General features: G+C 38.9%; 1 long non-coding RNA gene across 2 annotated transcripts; it reads right to left on the reverse strand.

Annotated features, from left to right (window-relative positions):
• Nucleotides 1-3,549: 3,549 nt before the first annotated feature.
• On the reverse strand, nt 3,550-21,226 carry LOC117080339. Of its 2 annotated transcripts, none has more exons than XR_004435789.1 (4): nt 21,039-21,226; nt 18,680-18,831; nt 8,920-9,012; nt 3,550-4,683 (listed from the first exon to the last, which is right to left on the reverse strand). It is a non-coding gene; the product is annotated as an uncharacterized LOC117080339 (long non-coding RNA). The 2 variants fall into 2 exon arrangements; XR_004435790.1 differs by having other exon boundaries at nt 18,680-18,890.
• Between the last annotated feature and the right edge of the window lie 654 nt (nt 21,227-21,880).

The following is a 21,880-nucleotide window of genomic DNA, read 5'->3' on the forward strand; positions in this document are numbered from 1 at the left end:
GTTTTACTTCTGTTTCTCTTTCTTACCTTTTTTGTTTGAACATTTTTTGCATTACATTTTAATTCATCTTTTGTGTTATGAACTCTATCTATCTATCTATCTATCTCTTTCTGTCTCTACCTACCTACTTATCTATCCATTTATCCATCTTCTATCTATCTGTGTTTGCACTACAGACACTCAAATCTTCACAATTTATTCATAATGTTTTATCCTTCAAATAAAGCATAGAAAGGTTAAAATGAAGGCCCTCCTGCCCTTCTCCTTTTGTGTAGTTGTCATAGTATTACATTTGTGTACATTGAACTATCAGACGTTATAATTTTTAATTTTAGCAGTATTATGTATTTTAAAGAACTTAAGAGGAAAGAAATAATTTATTAAATTTGCCAGATATTTATTGTTTCTGATGCCTTTCATTTATTCCTGAAGCCTTAGGTTTTTTTCCTATTATTTTCCTTTTGCATTAAGAACTTCTTTTTGCATTTTTTTAAAAGAAGTTTGCAGACAATATATTATTCTAATTTGTATTTTATCTGAAAATGCCATTATGTTTCCTTCATTCATGAAGAGTTTCTTTACTGGATCTAGTATTTGAACCTGACAGTTTTTTTCCTTCAGAACTGCCTCTGGCCTTCAGGACTTCTAGTGAGAGAGATCTGCAGCAATTTGAATCATTGCTCCTTTATCTGCTATTTGTTATTTACCTCTGGGTTTTTATGAATTTTTGTTAATCTTTGATTTCTAGCAATGTGATTATAATGTGTCTGTTTTTTGTTGTTGTTGTTTATTTCCTTTCTTTTTCTCATTCTTCGTGTATCATATTTAGGGTTTGACATAGCTTCTTGAATTCATGAATTTGTATCTTTCACCAAATTTGGGAAATGTTTAGCCTTTATTTTTTTTTACTTTTTTAAATACACTAATCTCTTTTCCTTCTTCTTTTGGGACTCCAAGAAGATTGACACCAGACCTTTTGCTATTGTTTATGAGACCTATTGCCATAGGTCTGAGTCTATGTTAATTTCATTTCAATGTCCTTTATCTACAGTGTTTTGAGTAGATAATTTCTATTGATGTATTATCAAATTCATCAACTTGAAGTTCAAAAGTTCCTTTGTAATTTCCATTCTTTTCCTGAACTAATGTAGTAATTTTTAAAATTTCAGATCCTATAATTTTCTATTTCTAAAATTTACGTTTCCATTTTCTTCCATCTGTAGTTTCTATTTCTAGGTTAAAAACTCATCACTTTTCATTGATTTTTTTTTTTTTTAAGTTTCCTTTCACTTCATAAAGCATAGTCGAAAAATTGCATTAAAGTCTCTAAGACTTCTAGCACTTAGGACATCTGTTGATTTTACTTTCTGTTGATAATTGGTCACATTTTCCTGTTTCTTTGTACACCAAGAAATATTTTATTTTGTTTTTGACATTATGAATTTTGTGCGATACAGACTCTGAGTCCTGTTATAATCTGCTAGAGCAAAGGTTGGCGGATGTATTTGCACAGGGCCGGTTAGTAAATATTCTAGGTTCGTGGCCCATGCAGTCTCTGTGTAACTTCTCAGCTTCACTGCTGTAAAGGCATGCATTAACAATACGTAAATGAATGGACATGATTGTGTTCCACAAAAATTGTATTTACAAAAAAAGGATAGTGGGCCAAATGACCCTGCATGCTGTAGTTTGCTACTCCCTACTATTTTCATTCTAGTTGCTTATTTCAGCAGGCGGCCAATTCATTTAGGTTCAGCTGTAAGACCTGTTTCAGCACCTGTGGTCAGCGGTTCAAATCTCAGTTCAGGTCTCCACATTTTTGCTATGTCGGCTACAACTTATGTGGACTTGTGCACAGTATCAAGGTATTATTTTTCTCCATCTTCCTCTGCTCTATGATTCTCCTGTACTCTTCAGTCTCTAGGACTTTTCTTTCTTTTTTATGCCATGTTTTCTCTGACCAGGAAGATAGGGTTTCTATTGATATTTTACTGAACTACATTGACACCATTTTCTTCATAATTGGAGTCCACGCCCTTAGAGTAAAATTGTGAGAAAACGAAACATAATGGAAAAAAAAACTCACTCCTTTGTGGTTGTTGAGTTTTGACTTCACTCCAAAATCCACCTGTATTATTATTTTTTTACACATACGAGGGTCCAGGTACTTGTATGTTACATTTTCTCTAGAGCTTTTGGTTGTAATCAGTGGGAGGGATGGACAGTAGTAGCTTCAGCCACTGAAGAAGAATCAGACTCAGACAATTCACTTTTCACGCATACATCTACTTCTCCACATAGATCGGAAACATCCTGGGGAGAGGGACCGTCTCAAATTCTTCATTGCATTTCTCTCACCTTTGAGGAGAAGGTCTGAAATATTAGTTCTTCTGAAGTATTGGTTAATTGACAAGTTAGCTTCTCAGGAACTCCAGGTTGTCAGAAATAAACTCAAAAGTCATGTATTACAACAAGCTATTTATTTAACAGGTGAGGTCCAGATAGGTAAAATGGCCCATCCAGATTTGCACAGTTCATGAACATGGCAGAACTGGGACTGGAAGAAGGGCCCTCTGTGTGCCATTTTTTTATGAATGATGCTGTCTCCTCTTGCCATGCTCATGATCTAATCAGGAGAACAACATAAAAGAATAAAAGATGAGCTTTCCTATGAAAGACCAAGAAAAAGAAAACTGACTGAAAGAGTAAAAAATATTGGGCCTAGAGGCATTGCCTTTCTTGACGGGCACATAATTATAAAACTAATTTCGCTGAAAATGATAAACTGTATATAACACTTTTTAAAGTATATATATCAAGCACAGTTCTTATTACTTTCATATACATTGTCTCATTCTTCATTATCTCTGTAAGTGCTTTTTAATCCACATTTTAAAGATAAGAAAACTGAGACATAGAGCTATTAAATAATTTGTCCAAGGTCATTCAAGTTCCTAATAATCAAACCAAGACATTTTTAGACACTATCTTTGCTATACTTGTCCTCAATCTTGGCTGTGTATTAGGATCACTTTGAGAGCTTTTAAAAATGTTCATGCTTAAACCACAATTAAATCAGAATCTTTTGGGGTGTGGCCCAAGCCTGTCTGTATGTATGCATATCTGTTTGTATGTATGTATGTTTCCTTTTTTACCACTCCCCAGGCGACCTCGACTTGCAGCCAAGATTGAGAAATATTATTTTATTGTCTCCCATTATATATGATACATACTGGGAAGATGTGTGATTCTTTATGGACTAAAGGCAGGGTGGTTTACATGGTAACCATGTCAATTTCTTAGAGTTGGAATTAGGAAGGGCAACTAATTACAGCTACCTACACAGTGTACCAAAATTCATTTGGAAATACAGGGAACAGAAGTAGGCAGCATTTAACAGAGGATAAGATTGAAGTCTAGGCTGTATTCTGGACTCTAGACCTGGCCCCACTGTTAGTATTCTTACTCCTTTCACCTCTTTGTGACACTCTTTCTTTTTTTTTTTAATATTTAAATTTTTATTTTTCGTTTTGGGGTACAAGTGCAGGATGTGCAGACTTGTTACACAGGTAAACATGTGCCAGGGTGGTTTGCTGCACCTACCGACCCATGTCTATGCCACTATTCCTAAGTCTGAGAAATAAAGAAGTTACGCAAACATGACACCTCGGTGTCCCTTAGTACCATTTTTCTAAGAATGGGTGACCATAAGTATGGCCCAGTATAACATTTTTAATTATTATTCCGATAGAATACAAACTTCAAGAGGGCAGGAAATGTGTTTGTTGTCTCTACTGCTTCTAATCTGAAGCCCAGAACAGAACTCAGCTCTTAGCACATGCGTGAATGAGTGAACTTGACTTTCTTTAAAATAGCAGCTATGTGTTATTCATGTGTAACCCTCACAGCTCCTAGTGCAGTGTCTTGTTTATACTAAGAGTTCATTCATTTTCTGAATCCTGAATTTGACCAAGAAAGTCAAATTTAAATTTTATTGTTGGTTTATCAGCTCACATATTTTCTGGTTCACTGGCCCTTTCATTTGCATGGGTAATTCAGAACTGACTTGGAAGAAGAACATTTTAACAGCTCAACTGTAGGAGTTTATACCTCATAAAATGCATACAATCCTCATTCTGTATTTTCCACTGAAGTTGCATCATTACTTATCTAGTCACTGGCAGAGGTGCTCAACCTGGTTGCTCTTTAGAGTCTCTGGCACCAACCCAGATAGAGTAAATAAAATTGGCTAAGGACATGGTTATATTTCAAAAGATCTTCAGGCTATAAAAAAGCTCAGTCCAGATTAAGAACAACTGTGAATGTGTTACAGATATGATGGCTTCCATACTCTTTTTCTTCTTTTTGACTAGAGTCAGGGCTATTTAATCCTTGTGTTCACATTGAACTGATTCTCCAGGAAGTTCAAGCCTCGGCTTCATTAGCAAATAACAAAGGGCACCCTTGATGTGTATTTGTAGCTTCAAACCAGTTATTCCAAGATCCAGCTGTTTGTTCTAAGCTTTTGCTCAGACTCATTTCGTCGGTTAAGAGCGACGATCAAATGGCTGCGGTGCTGAGACCCGGGCAGCATGGAGGAGAAAGCTAAGGCAGGAAGGTTCCAGGTTGTACTTTTTCCACAGACTGACAATCTCCAGAAATCTGTCAACACTTTGCTCTGCACTATTTGGAGGACAGAAAACAAAGGATCATTAGATGATAATCAAAGAATATTGAGAACAGGTAAAATAAACACTTCACTTTGCATTCTCCTTGGTTCCAGAAATACTGGGCTAGAGCCCGGGGCAGTGGCTCATCCCTGTAATGACAGCAATTTGGGAGGCTGAGGCAGGAGAATCCCTTGAGCCTAGGAATTTGAGACCAGCCTGGGCAACATAATGGGATCCTGTCTCTGTGTTTTTTTTTTGTTTGCTCTGTTTTTTGTTTTTTTAAAAAAAAAGATCTTCATAAATACTGGACTGGGATGGACAAGTGAGCCCAATGGGTTGGGCAGATTCCTCAACAATCTCAGGGAAACTTTTCAACTGAGAACAGCATAAGCACTTATTCAGATGTCAGGGCAATCAAATCAGCCATTCTGGAATGTAAACTGGTTACTTGTGCCTTCTGTAAATGATCCACCATGCACAACCTTAGTTCTAACAGTTGGAGTGAGCTGAGGAAGTAAAGCAGCTGGAAGTAATTTGTTCTCCTTCTTCCTTTCCCCCAGTTTAGCAAGTGTGAAAATCCAATTTCCTGAATGCTTTCAGGAAGATCTTGCCATTCCTTCTTCAGAACCATCTCCCCATCTTATCCACAAGGTTGAAGAGGCAGAAGAGGCGGCCGGCAGGTGGCTTTCCCAGTGTGAAGCCCTACAGGGGAAGGTCGGAGAGGGGATGATTCTTCTGGGGGCAATGCCCAACATCTCCCTCTGTCACTGCTTGGGATTTTAAAATCCCAGATGGCGGGTATCCACTTGTTTTAAGAGCATCTTCCTTCTGCCCCCCAAACCTCCTTCTTAGACATACACAAGAATAAACTGCTTGACGTGACTTTCTGAACATCTCTGTAAAGGGAAGGGCCCTTGACACGCTATTGATGGTTTTCCTAAACCTGTCAGAGAACTCCAGCCATCTTTTTATTTTACTAAAGCTAGGCAGTCTCTGAGATCCCAAGGCCCTTGCATCCTTCCCTCCCTCCTTGTTTCCTTCCCTCCCTCCCCCTCCTTCACCCCAGCTTCTCCCCCAGGTTTCCAGAGCTCTTGCTCTGCCTCCTGAGAAAATCTGAGAGAAGGAAAGGCTTCATCAGTCCTGTGACTATAAGTTACACTGTTACTTCCCCTAGCAGGAGCCTTATCTAATGGTGGGATAGGAGACCTGAAGGAGATAAATGTTTCCAGATAAGAACTGCAAGGCTAGAGATTCTCCCTGGGGCCCCTGAAGTCCTAATCTTGACTCTTCCTTTGTGTGAAACTGTATGGTTGCTCTGATGTGCCACTTCCTAAGGCCCCGCTCCCCACAAGGAAGCAGTTACTTGGCTAAACAACCTGACAGAAATTTCTGTATTGAGTAAGATTAGAGTCTAGGTAAATATGTATTCTGAGGATAGATAGAACAGTGGAATCTCCTGTTTGTGTATTTTGCTTTGTCTTGCTTTCTGTTTATGTTCAAATGTCAGTTCTTGTGTGCATGTCTGGTCAGTTGCCTCATTTCTAACTTCTTAAAGCTTACTCACACTGTTCATGCCACAGTCACTGCCATAGTGGTGAAGACTCAGGAATGGTAGACATTTTAAAAAACCAACAACTCCTTGAGAGTTATGACATTTTCTAAACTTTGTATATTATGGTTCAAAGTGTTTTCGAATCCCCTGCCAAACATTATGAGATAGTAGCCTGCCTTCCTTCTCCTGTCACTTCTTCCCTCTTTCCCTACCTCATCTTAGCCTTCCTTCTTTCTGTTAATGATGTTGTTTAATATGTAAAGAACTTTGATAAATGCTGGGGGTGGGTGGGGGCGGGGAACACATCCAGTCCTAGATTCCATGATGTTTTATAGATCTTGACTATCTTAAGCTAACTTTTTTGCAAATAAATAAAAATGCTTTGGTTTATTTCACAAAATTTCTTGTGTATGTGTTTTTTATAGGTATGCAATATATAAATATATCTCTGTGTAAATATCTGAGTACATGTATGTATGTGCATACACGTGTTATATGTATATATGTGTATGTATGCATATGTATGCATATAGCTCTCCTACTAAAAATAATTTATTCTTATTATAGAAACTTGGGAACAATAGACAAAACAGAGAAAAAATAATCACCTATGGCTCCACTACACACAGCTAAAATACTGATATATTTCCTTCTAGCATTCAATTTTGCTAAGTCTCTCTTTTTACTTAGCATATTTTAAGCAAAATACTTTACTTCTCAGCCCTCTTCAGTCGGATGTCAAGTCTTACACAGAATATTTGAGAATGGGATTGGAATCTTCTTCTGCAAGCCAGGCTGGGATGGAGACCTCCCAGGACATGAATCTCTCTATGGGCAACTCCCCTTGAGAACAGCTGATCTTTCCCTTTTAATGATGTGGCCTATAAATATTAAACGGGAAGGGCTTGCACTTTTATCTCTCAAGCATTTTTTAATGTAGAAAGTGTGTAAAGGCACATCATTAAGACCTCAGGGGAGACATTTTAGAGCATTTTCATGCCCACCAGGTTAAAAGTAAAGCTTTGAAAATCACCCCGCTCCATGGGATGTGACTAATCTCTCTCATGCAGATGTGCTGGGCCAAGCCTGCACCGGAGGAATTACTATATGATGGTGTGACTGATGCTAAATAGCACTGACCACTTTTTTAAGATTTGACAGGATACGGAGAATGTATTAATAATTCCCCTTTAATAAGGAATCATCTCTCTCCTTATGAGTTGGCCCTTGTTCCTTTTTTCTCCCTCATTTTGGCTCAAGAGCATTCTTTTTAAAACCTTGAATGGGATCAGGTCACAACAGGGAGGAAATGCAGAGCCAGAGAAGTCTGCAGTGAATTTCCAGAACACTGTGGCTGCTCTGCCACCTCGCACAAATGGGGTTGGCTGTTACCTCCCTATAGCTTTTAGAAAGCTCTTCTTCCCTCTCAATCTTTTGTCAGTAGTGACGATAGCTCTAAATATTATGTACCAGCTTCCTGGGTTCCTTGGTTTTCAGGCTATTCTCAAAGCCTTCCTTCTTTGTTTTCCCAAACCCCTGTTCTCTAACACTGTTGCTTGCCACCTCTAAGGTCAGCTTCATGCATACGCGGCCAGCACAGTCATACAGGGCGCTGCTCAGAAAGGCCTCACACTCAGGTTTCACGCTCTGTGAACTCAGGGTTTCACGGAGGGCATGCTTGGGCTGAGAGCTGCAGCTGAGAGCTCCCACCTCCATCTGCCTCTTGGCATCCTGGGCTGGGTGGCTGGGTTCTCTGTTTTCTGTTACCTTTTATTTGGTTCCAGTAACTGCTGGCCTTGGCTCTCATTCCTTGCCCTAGCTTGACGGCCTTTGCTATCCTCTGCTGTCCAAGCTGGGTGTAGGGGAAGCCCTCTGTCAGCCTTCCTTCTGCCTCCAGGGGGCATTGGAGCAGGTTTGGCATGATTGGGTTTTTACCTACACCCTGTAGTCTTTTTGGGTAAAGCAAGGTGGTGGCCATCCTTGCCCTGGGTTGGCAGTGCCATGGTGCATTTGATGACTTGTTGGGGAGCAGGGGTAGGAGAGAAGTGTCTCTCATTGACCCTGAACCCAGGGCAAAGTGACATTCCCTTGGGGGTTGCCCTTTGCTATGGGAAGGGGAGACAGCATTTTCAGTTTGCACTGGCTCTGCACATTATGTAGCTGGCCCTGACTACCTGGCATTCACTCCCTTCTCCTTCCTTAAAAAAATCATGATTTCTGGGGTCCATGCAACCATGTTCACAGCAGAAGTTGACCTTGGCCATGGCTGCCAGATTGGGCCTGACTTGTCCAAGAAACCAATGTATTAGTCCATTTCTTTGGCCATGAGTTTGACTTCAAGAATGGAAATGTGACATAATTCCAATCACAGGGATTTGAGAGAATGTGTTTTGAAAATTTTTAGACAATTTTTTTTTTTTTTACTTCAGAAAAGAAAAAGGCCACTCTTTCCCTTTAGCATGGATGCTTTGGGGTTCAAATGTCATGGCTGGGCCTGATGCAGCCACAGTAACAGGAGTCAACAGACAAAGCCATGCCTGGGAAAGGCAGAGCTGAGAGAAGCAAAGAGCCTGGCTTTGTGAGCTGCCAGCCTTACGGAGAATCACGGCACCTATCCCATGTCTGGACTAGGGACTGTCCTTTAACACCTGCTGATTTGTACCCATTTGATTTGCAGCAAAATTTACCCTAACTTACAACACCCATTCTTCCTCTTTACTTTCCACTTCTATTTTCAGTCGGCATCATTTTCCTGTTGTAAGCTCAGTCCTCAAGTAAGTTTATAGAAAGCTGCAAAAGACATACAATGCATATGTTTGTTTTCCTTTTTAAATTTTGAAATAGTTGGCAGTCTTATGATAGAAGGCTCAGAAAACACACTGGGAAGAGATGAAAATACATGCTCTTAATGCAAATATGTCAGTCATTTTCCTTAGATTTCATCTTTTCTTGTTTATATATACAAATGCTAATGTAAAAAATGTTTGATGTTTCTTTTTCTATTATTTCTTTCTTTATTTTAAGAGACAGGGGGCCCCTCCATTGACATTTTGGTGTTTCTGACATGACACCTCTACCTCTATCACCTAAAAAGATATTCTGAGAAGTAAGAACACAATAACTTGTATGTCTATACGTATAAGTTCTCTCTTGTTGGAGGCTGTGTATATGGGGAGGGAGTTGATTGAGAGAGCAGGTCATGCTTACATACATGGTGACCTGTAGTTATTTCTCCCTGTTTTAAGGGAGCCTCTCCCATGTCTTCTTCTCCCAATAATGTAATGTAATTGAAGGCAGAAATAATGTCTCATTCATCTTTGAAACTCTTTACTCAAGAGAGCTGAGTTCATAGAAAGTGCCCTGTAAAAATGTGTTGGCTAAATGCACAAATAAATAAATGAAACAGTAAATGAATAAACACCTATTACTGCTACTGTTCTTATGATTTAATATTTTATTTTATAAGGCCTTTTTTCCCCTCTCACTTCTATAGCTAAGTTGTAAGTCTCTAGAAAATTGTGAGTTCTTCAGGGGTTGGGAGGATTTATTAGTGTCCCTAAGTGTAGGATCCAGTGTGTTACCATGCCTTTTTACTTAACAGATACTTATTGAGTGCCCACTTTATGCCAGGTACTACTCTAGATTCTGAAGATAAAATGATGAACTAAATAGATAAGGTCCCTGTTTTGAAGAAAATTAGAATCTAGTATGGGCTAACAGAAAATAGAATTTCAAAAAATCAATGAATTAAGAGGATAATTCCAGATCACTTGCGTTCTAGTTCCTAACTGATATAATGGTAAAATTAGGAATATGACCAAGGCAAGTCATGGCTGAGGGGGAGAGGAGGAATAAAACTGTGGAAGTGAGTGAGCAAAGGAACTGAAAGACAAAGAAGGAGGAATAATGCATGTGGATGCTGAAGTCACCAACAATGATGACAAGAATAAAGATAGGGTGAAGACAGTATGCCAAGACATAAGAACTTCCATGAAAGGAAGAAATGATGGGCAGTTGGTGATGAAAAACACGATGTGGGGTGGGGAGTGGCATAGCCTGATGGCACAAACTCCAGAGGAGATAGAACAATGGATGGCAAACTGTGAAATAATTGTTTGGAAGTGGAAATGAGAAGCAAGACAAGCAAGCACCCACTCTAATCATCAGGTCCAGAGGTCTGTGTAATTTGACGGGTAGTAGCATTCTTAGGTAAAACTTTCATTCAGGACAACAGAGGAAGAGAACATTTAAGGAAAGATTGAGGATATTAAAAAGTTTGCCAATGGAAAACTACGTGGTCAAGTTCCATAAGGTGCCTTGGAAAGGAGCATTGAACGGTGGAAAGCTGGGTCAGTTTCATCAATGTTCAGTGTGGAGATGGATGTCCTGGTGACAGTGATGTTGCAGAGGACACAGTTTCAATGATGTGAAAACACAGTTCATGGTTTTCAATCAAGAAAACCACGATTCCAGATAAGATGGCTTAATTTTAAGCATAAGTTCTGGCTGTTTGGCTATCAGTTTAAGTTGGAAAATTTGGGAAGGCTGAACAGCTGACTCAAAATTTGTATTCATAACTATAATTCTACATCGAATTCAAATTTGTCACTGCTTTGTTGAGAAACAGAGTGGTATAGCAGAGAGATTGCTAATGTGGGAGGATTCCGAAACGTGTATTCCAGTTCCAGTTTTACTAACTAGCTGCATACACTTAGTAACACCACTTAACTTCTTCACCTGTAAAATGAGCAAGTTGGACAAAATGACCCTGGATTCGATCTCTGAGAGGTATCAGACTGGAAAATTGGTTGGTGTGGGTTTTAAAGTTGATGGTTCTCCTTGAACTCATTTAGTTTTATTTTTTCTGAAAAGCACACATTCATTATGAGCTATGGTTCAACAGTTAAAGTAGGATTTTTATCCCAAGTCTATGGATACTAGTTGCAAGACCTAACTCTCTAAATTTTCTCTAAACCCTGATTTTCTCATTTGGAATGTATGATAATAGTAACAATATAAAATAGTTATTATGAAATTAAATGGCAGAGTGCCTGGCAAATAGTGAACATTAACACGTTTTAGCTGTTTATTAAAAATGTGAGGAAAGTTTCTTGACTGCTTTCATTTAAGTATTGAAAATATATGATAATTATTCTATGCTTCAATATTTTAAGATACTAAATCTTCAGCATGTTGATGATTGGGTATACAGCCTCTGGTGTTTATATTTTCAGGTGAAGAGCAGAAATGCATCTAAATCAGGGTGAAAAGTCCTCTCTAGCAATATGTGAATCCAATGACTAAAACAAAGTTATTTTTTTCTGTTTTTCCTTTGTTAAGTTAATCACAAATGCAAAGATAATCAATTGTTCCCCAAACTAGTTGGTTTCCTATATTTCAGAAATAAACTTCAACATGAATTATCACTTTAAATTTTCCATATTTCACAATACAGTACAATTTCACAACTGTGTCAGTGGTAGTGGGACAAAATGGGTTCGTCCAATATTTCCTTTTGTTTTGACCTTGACAAACAACAGTATCTATTATAGAAATAAACTAGGTAGGATGACTAGAAAGATATAACACATTTGGATCAATATATGAAGCTACACTATTCATCATTTTCCACATAGGCGAAATGGGGGATTCTAATATTTTTCCTCCCTCCCACTATTTACCCATCGATTGATTCATGCATACCACTGAGACACTGAGAATAGTGATAGTGAATGTTATCAAGGTTGAGAAGTCTTAAGAGAAAAAACAAAATCAGAAACAAAGAATGACTACCCTGGCCCACACATCCTTGAGAAAATAATAAAGATCAAGCCATATTTGTGTCCTCACTCTCTCTCTCTCCCACTATATACACACACACACACACACACACACACATGCATAGATATATGGAGAGGGTGTGGTTTTGTGTTTGTGTGTGTATATACATATATATACACACACACACATACTTTTATACATAAACATATATATATACACCCACACATATATGTACACACACTTTTTTCCTTTTCTCATTAGTATTTTAGTGTTTTGAGGAACAAGTAGAAAGGTGTCTTTAGAAATAACTTGGTTCAGTGTTAGTTATGAAGTTAGAAGAATCATGCCCATCACCTCTCTCCTTGATTGCCTGCTCATGCGTAATCCACCCCATTTCATCTAGGATACATTTTCTTCCCCAACACAACCAGTCCCTTTAATGCTATCTTACAGTGTGCGGTTGTTTTGAGACCAGAAAAAATATAAGCCCATCACTACTTCTGGAAACCTAACTCACCACTTGTGTTCTGAAGGATTACTGGAGAGGGTTATATGTGGATGGAAATATTATGGTTATTAGATCAAGACATAACTAGACTGAATATTAATTTGTTTGACTATGCTAAGCTATGAACAGGAAATCCAAGAAAAAGCTTCCTATGTGTCGTTTTGTTTAATAAATATGCCTTTGGAGCTTTCTTATGCCTATGCAGGGGGAACATGGTAATGAACAATATAGAGATGGTCCTGGACTTTTCGTGACATGTGATCTTGTGAAGGTGTGACTTAATTTAGAAGATATATAATTTTTGTTGTTGCATGTGTGCATGAAAAAGGCAACTGGACCAGAAATTAGGAAAACTAGCTGAGAACACTAGTCCCAGCTCTGTTACTAAATAGCTACGCAAGTTTGGGTTATACAGACTCCCTCTCTGATTAGTCTCCCAATCAGTAGAATGAAGGAGTTTAACCAGGTCATCTACAAATCCCTTTACAATTTCTAAAATTCTATGACTCTCTGATTATTGCTATTTCCTGAGTAGTGCCACGAATATATTACCAGAGTAGATACAGTGCTTGTGCCTTTCTCCTCCTGCCTCATGGGAGCAGGGAGCTTCTCCCAACACATACAAGGAGCAGTGCAGAAAGATAAAGTTTGGGAAACAAGGGAGAGCCAAAAGTAGCCCGAGGAGCACCCACCAATCAGACCTGCCTCACAAGTCACATTTCAACCATGCAAAGAGGAAACATGGAAGTTCTCCTTTGATGGATACAGTTGACACGTGGCCCAGGAACAAAAAAGCAGAGGCACTGTCAATATGCTGTAAAATATTAATGCATACAATTTTGGAAATAAGATTTTTAAGCGGTGTTATGCCCACCAAGATTTTTCAATACCTAATCAACAGTTAAATCATTTGAAATAAAAGAGATGAAGCCAGACTAGAGAACTTAACCAACAATATTGGGATAACATTATTTCATTACACAAATCAAAACTGTGATTTTCTTTTCTTTTCAAAACACATTCTGTTTGTGTGTGTTTATGCTTGTGTGTTTGTATGTGCACATACATGACTTAGTTGACAAAAAAAAAAAGCTTCTTCAAAAATTAAAATCATGACACAGAGATTCTGAGGCAGTCAGGGATGACCCCAGGCTTGCCGTCCAATTCAAGGTCACTGGTGCTCCTGAATATGCATCCAGGCAGCTGTGAGTACTGCAAGCTAAGAGAACCAGAAAGGCAATAGGAAACAAGAGATTTAAATCTCTAGCTTTGCAGGCTGTTAAGTTAATTTTCTTTAAAAACAAAAAATGACTATATACCATGAATGCTGTCTAAGCCATAGATAAATTCAGTTGTTTATCTGGACCTGATGCTTAATGGATAAATGAGTCTTTTAAAAATGCAGATTCTGATTTAGCGTATCTGGAGTAGTACCTAACATTTTGCATTTTAACCAGCTACCATGTGATGCCTGATCGGCTGATCTATGGGACACATTTGAGTAACAAGAATTCTATAGATCCTGTTTCTAGGCAGAATTGCTTTAAGACACTTTCCTTATGCTCTCTAGGAGAACGTTTTTAAATTATATTTTACTCATTTGTTCCAGGACCTCCTACACTGCACAGAAAGGGATTTTTTATAACTAACCTGAGGTTTTTCTACTACAATCAGTCACATTTCTTCCTATGTCTTTCTCAGTGAAGGATGGCTGGCTCTCTATCTTCTTAGATTTAAGGATAATGTCACAATATTACCCTGCCTCCTTCTCTGCCAGGATGATATATCCCAAGCTTTCTTTTATTTTCCTTTTTTTCTTCTTCTTCTTTTCTTTTTCTGAGTTGAATACATTTTCAAATTGATTTAGAGATGGGTTTTGAGTGTTTTTTCTATAACTTTCCCAAATTGGTTGTTTTCTACTGTTTATCTCTTGCCTATTTTGGATACAGGACATTCTACCACTGAAGAGAGTCCCTGGTGACCAATATAACACATCTATGCATTCCCAAGCAGCTATCATTTAGGGACATAAATGGAGGGATATATGGAGTTCCATTTATTTATTAAGGGTTCTGAGAAAATGCCAGCATAGGGATGCACCATGGTAGCATTCTCCAGATGTTGAGAAGTCTGACTTGGTTTGGGGGCCCCTAGTGATTATTTCTCTTCTAAGGTAATCATAGCACCTGAAGGGAATATTGGGTCTCCAAGGATGAACAATGCAAAGAAATCTTGAATTGAATGACCCCTATGGGTACAAGTCTAAGCTGACTGACTGTGACTGTGACGGTGACATTCATTTCCTGCCTGCTGCCAGTGCTGAAATCATGGTTAGACAGAAGAGCAGAAGTTAATTGCCTCAGGGAAAAGATCCCTGTGCTAATCGTCACATTAAAGTTCACATTGCATTAAAGTTTCTAGCTCAGGTTTATCCCAGCAGCTGGGCTCAGACGAGCCATGGAATCTCATGTCTATACGTAATGACTCTTCTCCAGAGAAATTTTCCACTTCCGTTGAGACTGAAATGGGAAAACATTTAGTTTGAACTATAGTTTGAAGACCTCAGTGGGTCCAGAAAGCCTGGAGTGAGAGAGGAAACTTGATTTTGTCTTGTGTGGGCCAGATCATACCAAGAGGGGCTGGCTCTCAGACCCAGAGATTCAGGTGGGCTAAAGGGTCATTTATTAGACCTGATAAAGATGATTCTGAATCATGTTTTCAACTCACCACAGCAGGACAGATAGCAACCACAACCAACTTAACAAAGAAACTCCAGGAAATATCAACATTTGATTGGTTTATTGGGTGGAAGGCAAGAAATTAAGATCAGGAGTTATCTTTTTTTTTTAATAGATGAGGCCTGGCTCTATCACCCAGGCTGGAGTGCAATGGCGATTTTTATAGGTGCAGTCATAGCTCACTAGAGCAAACTCCCGGGCTCAAGCAGTCCTCCTGCTTCAGCCTCCTGAGGAGCTAGCATTACAGGTGTGCACCACCACGCATGGCACAAGTTATTTTTTATGAGCACTTAGCATATCAGAGCCATTCTCACCTTCCCTGTAATCCATACCCTTTTACATCTCCTTCATGTTACATTTATTATACAAGGCAAATCTGCAGAGTAAAGTCAGCAAAGTGCTGCCAAGGTAACCTGGACTCTAATTATGAGTCCAAGTTAATCATTTAATAGTGCCACATGGTCTCAGACAAATTACATAGTCTATTTAAACCTCAGTTTTCCAATCCTTAAAGTGGAAACAATAACATTTATTTTGCAACTTAAATTTTTATTTTATTTTTTCAGCATTAAATGAAAGTGTATGTAAAACAATTTTAATACTGTGCAGATGGCAGATGCTTTGGAAATCTTCTTCAGATCTCATCTGTTTTGACTCCTTTCTTCTGAATCCTTCTAATCTGAAGCTGTTTAATTGTGTTCTGCTTGAGGTTTTTATATTTTGACTTAAATGTAGGTCATTTGTTTACCAAATATGAAAGTCAAGTCCCCAGGGATAATATTTCTTCATCTGTTGCTTTAAATTTCCCTGAGAGACCCAGATAGTTTTGTTTATTTAAATCCACTTTACATTTTGAGCTTCTGCTAGTGCCAGGCATCCTACTGGGCACAGGACATGGCAACTGTCAGCAGGAAATATGGTATTTATTAGAAAACTAGCTAATTATATTGTAAAGAAGACTCTGATAAACACCATAGAAAAGGTGGAATTAATGAGGAGGGAGAAACTAATTATCTAGCGGGAGTAATGAAGAGAAAGAAATTAATTCCTTCTTAGGAGGTAGGGGAAGACTTTTAGAGGAGGTGGCATTTATGCTAGACCTGGAAGGAAAGACCTCTATTTCAACCTCTTGTTCTTCTGTACTTAAAAAGCAATCACTCTTTGAATCATGCTAAATTGCTAGTAGTCAATAGTGAAATCAACCCATAGCATTCATTGCCTGTTGAATTCCTGCATCACTGCATTACGAAAAGAGCACTGGACAGTCCCGTAGAACTGTACTTCCACTTCAGGGCAAGGCATTCAACCTTTCACTGCAAGTAGTTGTTTTTTTGTTTTTTGTTTTTTCTTGGCTTTACACACTGCTATGGTTTGAATGTTTGTCCCCTCCAAAACTCATATTGAAATTTAATTGCCACTGTAACAGTATAAAGAGGAGGCACCTTTTAGCAGTGATTAAGCCAGGAGGGCTCCACCTTCACGGGCGGGATTGGTGTTGCTATAAAGGGTAGGTTCAGTCAGACCCCACTTTCCCTCTCTTGCCCTCTTGCCTTCTACTACGTGATGACATAGCAAGAAGGCTCTTGCCAGATGCTAGCACTGTGTCATTGGACTTCCCAACCTCCAAAACTGTGAGCTGATAAGTTTCAATTTTTATAAGCTACCCAGTCTCAGGTATCCCGTTATAGCAGCACAAAACAGATGAAGACACATTTCTTTGCAACTTCCTATACCTCAATGTAGTTTAAAACCAATTTTCTCTCATTCAGTAGAAGCTGTATTGCTATATGCCTCATATTCCAGAAGAAAATAAGCTTTTTAATGTAGTTAAACATAATACTATTTCAGCCATTATGTTAAAACAATTATATTATTTACTCATTATTCATCTTTATTTATTTTTAATTAATTTATTAATTAATTTATTTTGAGACAAAGTTTCACTCCTGTTGCCCAGGCTGGAGTGCAATGGCGTGATCTCAGCTCACCGCAACCTCTGCCTCCCAAGTGCAAGCAATTCTCCCGCCTTACTCTCCCGAGTAGCTGGGACTACAGGCGCTTGCCACCACGCCAGCTATTTTTTTTATTTTTTAGTAGAGACAGGGTTTCACTATGTTGGCTGGACTAGTCTCAAACTTCTGACCTCAGGTGATCCACCTGCCTCAGTTTCCCAAAGTGCTGGGATTACAGGCATGAGCCACATCGCCCAGCCTCATTATTCATCTTTAAATGTTTTCCTTAAACCCTATCAGCTCTTTCACATCTCCTGTCTGTTGAAACATACAGAACTGGACATAGGGTGCTGGGGAGGATGCAGCCAAGATTTGGAATGAAGAAACTGATTATCCTCAGCTACCCTTTGCTCAAGGCCCACCCATTTGTTCATGCAAACATAACCAGATACAAGCTGCCTTGAAGGAGTGTGACCCTATGCACTCTCTGTCAATTGACCTAAATTCCAAATTGTCTCAGTTAATAAAAAAATAAATAAAACAAACAAAACTAGCCTTTAAAGTGTTTCTCTAAGTCCCAAGACTGTGTCTGCTTGCTTGCTGCATGGGTGGCATTGGGCTCTCAGCCTCAGAGCTAGCTGAGAAGCAAGATATGCTCCACTTGCCTCCTGCAGGATTTCTCCCTCCTGAGTTAAATGTGTTTAACCTTTGGAATAAAGCAATATGATATTCAAACACCTTCTAATGAGGCTCTTCAACTTAGGTCTTTGAGTTTTTATTCACCTGAGTGATTTCCCTTAAGCCTGTAAAAATAGACAATTGCCAGGTTTAATACCATCTCTTCTTGTTAAGAAACCAGCAACCAAAACTGTCAGTCAGCTAGGACACTGTAATTGTGTTAGTCCTTTAGCCACATGAAAGCACAGACACACTGCTGCTCAGGCTCATCTGAGGTGTAGCTTCGGTTAACACCACTGACAGTATCAATAGTCTTTCACAGTCTCTAAAAAGAACTATTTTCTGAACCTGCCGAGAGAAGTAGGAGGCTACTATTTCTGTACATAGGTAATATGCATATTTACTATGACTGTTCCAGGAGAAGAAAAACTAACCCCCATAAATAAATCCATTCCTAAATAACTACCTAAGGGAGTGTTATCTTTTAGGATAAACACTAAGGGGAAAAAGCATCCTGACTCTGTAAAATGTCCTGTGTTTGAATTGAAGAGCTCCAGAAAAGTCTAGTTTGGTCATGACATCCATTTGGGTCTTAATTTTGTTTGTGTTTTGATTTTGTTTTACTAGGAGAAGGGCTACTAATCTCTTTTCTCCCTAACAATTAAGGATATTGTCCACATTATGTAACACAAAAGATGTAAAACGTCTTTGAGAGTAAAAGCAATAGGAGAAAATTAGTAAGGCAAAAATACTTTTTACTTTAGCTCCCCAACTATTTCGATGAAGTGAATCAGACTTACCTTGCATTACTTTCTCTACATCCACATCAAGGTTTTGTGGATCGAGGATACCAGGCATACCTGAAGGATTCATAGTTGGGTAACAACGTGATGCTCGGAAAAATCACTGGGCTGATGATTCCAGATGGGAGAGAGGATGCAGGATCCTGGACCTAGGGAAAGAGCAGTAGAGGTCCTGATGTCCTGCTCATTGCCTACTGCTTGGCAGTGTCTTTAGAATTAAAGTGACAGGAAGAAACAATTATATAACATTTTTAAGTTAAAAGAGACTTTTACAGATGAACATCTCTAGAATAAGTCACATTGATACTAAAGTAACCAAGAGGGTTCTGTCCTAGGGGACCGAAGACAGTATATCTGAAAAAGGGTGACTACAGAATCGCAGTTCAGTGTTGTTACTCACATATAGAGCTCTTTACCCCCGACTTGATAAAAAACTGAGCACTATTTCTGGTCTTTGTCTTGACCCATATTTGAAGCCAAGAAAGGGGACATAATCAATGTTTCCCCAGGGACACAGAATTCATGGGCCTGGCTTCAGGAATCCCTGAAGACAGCTTGTCCTGGTGATTGGGCTTCTTCAGTCCTCCTACCGAGGTGCATTTAGGCCATGCACAGGGAACGAGGAGTTCAGTGGTGTTTAGGAGGCAGGGCTCTACGACTTTCACTCTGGCTTCCATCTGACTGGAATCACAGTCTGCACAGGTCCTTATTGGACATGGGTCTTTTCACACTGCAGAATTCAGAGAAGTACAGTATGGGCTTTGAAGAGCATAGAGTATAAACTAAAGAACAGGGCCTGGACTTCGGAGTCAGACAAATGTCAGGTCAAACCACAGATCTACCCATTATCCAGTCAATGACATATTCTGTCTTCATTTGTCAGTTGGTAACAATCATCTGTTTCCTCTGTGCTTGTGAGAATTAAAATGCAACCAGCATATGTCTGGCACAACTAGAAAGTTCTGAGCAATAGCTCACTTCTCTCATGCAATCTTTATGACTGGTACACAGCAGGCACCTTGCTAGTGGGAACAATGGTTATAGCTGAATTTGAACAAGTTCAAGAGAAAATGTAATCTATGGTTAATAAAATGTTAATTTAGAATATTCCTAAAGGAGCAGGAAGCTGAATTCTCTAAACATGGTTAGTATTTTATAAAGTAACTCTTAAGACTCTACAATTTTTTGTTTTGTTTTTGTTCCTTTTTGTTTGTTTGCTTTTTTTCCTCCTAGCTGCTGAAATAAAGATAGTATCAGCATTACTATTTGCAAAACTTTATTCACAGCAGCGGCACATATCTCCCAAGCATCTAAGTAGCCTGGGGTCTTCCATGAAGAGTTGTATGCTTAATCAGCCCCCAATTCCTTGAGGATGAACTTGAGTATAAATTGTTAAGGTACTTGCTTACCCTGGGAAATGAATTCCGTCTTTCTGGCATAAATGCCCCATCTGATAAATGAGAATATGAAGGTAATGAACAGAATCTGCAGTCCCTGTGCTTTCTTGTAGGAGGTAAATTACTAAGAGTGACTTGACCCCAAAACATGTCTTTCTGGCAACTCCTTCTCATTCTCTTCTCAAGAATGTCACTGTCTCCTTTCACTTCCTGATGATTTCCCCACAACCCTACCACCAATGGGTCCACCCATTCATTCCTTCTTTATTGATGAACAAGCTCTGAAGACTTAAACACAGCCACCTGTTCACAGAAAAGCTAGGGTCCCTTAACTAGGTAAAGTCTAAGGTCAACTCACAGATAAAAAACTATAGTGAAAATATAAATATAGCCAGCTCTGCAGCACCGCTGACTCTCACAGCAAAGCTAACGAGGTAGCTGAGGACAAGGCTTCTAGCCTGGGTCAACTTGGATTTGAGTTTCCTTTCTGCCATTTAATCATGACATGGCTTTAGGAATCTTAAGTCTCTGAAACTCATTTTTTTGGTTTGTTTCTAGAGTGGATATCAAAATAGCAGCATTAAAAAAATTAACATTTAAATGAAAAAATACAGCAACATTACATATATACATACATATGAAGAGAGAGAGAGACATTATAGTGTCCCTCACAGCAAGTCCTTGATATGTCTCATTTTGTTTTTCTCTTAATTGATTCAATTAATATTTTTTATTATATGCAAGTGTCTGTCACTAGCAGTTGGGATAGAAAGTATGGCATGGTTGATGTTATAATGGAGGAGAAAGGTGTTGCAATGATGGTAGAGTCTCAGAAATCCTCCAAGATTCCAGGAGGGAGGAGGGTAGAGTAGGTAAGAGTGGAGACACTGGCATGAGAGGATGCTTGTCAGTGAGGGCTAAAGAGGAATGTTGTACACATAAAGATATACTGAACATACGGATTTCAGGAGCTGCACGGTTTTTCAGACAGCACTGAGTCTCTTCCATCTTTTTGTGACCCAGATGTGAAGCGAGGCTTTATAGGATGTCCACTCTGGCTGTTGGAAAGTCCTGCTGGGTAGTCTTTAGAGTGCTTCTGGGATGATGCATCAATTCCACATCCTCCTGGGGTCCTTTGAGGGAGTGGTAGACTGGGAGGGGAAGAAGGAAGGACAAACGGAGATTAGAATCATAAGAGCTTCAGTGATAGCTCACCTTACTACAAGTTCCAATATCAAAGCAAGTCTTCTAATTTTCCCAGACACAGACAGGTAGCTCTGATGGTTCTGGAAGGTTCCCAGAGTACTCTGAGAAATAGATAGAGAATTTGCATAATTCCTGATAAATCTTCTTATATTTTAGGGGTAAACATACCTGGGTTCCACTTCCAGATTGGCCTCTTATAGGCTGTGCAACCTTACACAAGTGTATTTAATTTCTTAAATACCCATTTTTCTCACTAAAAAATGGAAATAATGAGAGAATACAATGGGTTTATAATTTTTGAGATGCACAAAAGACATGATACTTTTGGTATATTTTAGTGTCTGACCTTCAATAGATAGCAGCTATAGTAATTGATATTTATTTATTTATCTATTATTTGAAATGCCTATAGTCTGGCTCTATGAAGGAATCAGCCCATTTTAGAGATCAGTTCCATTAAGGATAAACAAACAGAAACTGCAAACTTTAACAAAGGAGAAGAAAAAAGGTTGGGACAGTTGCATAAGATGAGCTAGTCTAGTAGACTTGGTGAAGGGCCTTCATGCTAAGAGGAAGGGGTTAAACACTGGTGCCA

Source organism: Trachypithecus francoisi, unplaced genomic scaffold, assembly GCF_009764315.1.
Source record: "Trachypithecus francoisi isolate TF-2019V2 unplaced genomic scaffold, Tfra_2.0 Lachesis_group8, whole genome shotgun sequence".
In the NCBI taxonomy this organism is placed as follows: Eukaryota; Metazoa; Chordata; class Mammalia; order Primates; family Cercopithecidae; genus Trachypithecus; species Trachypithecus francoisi.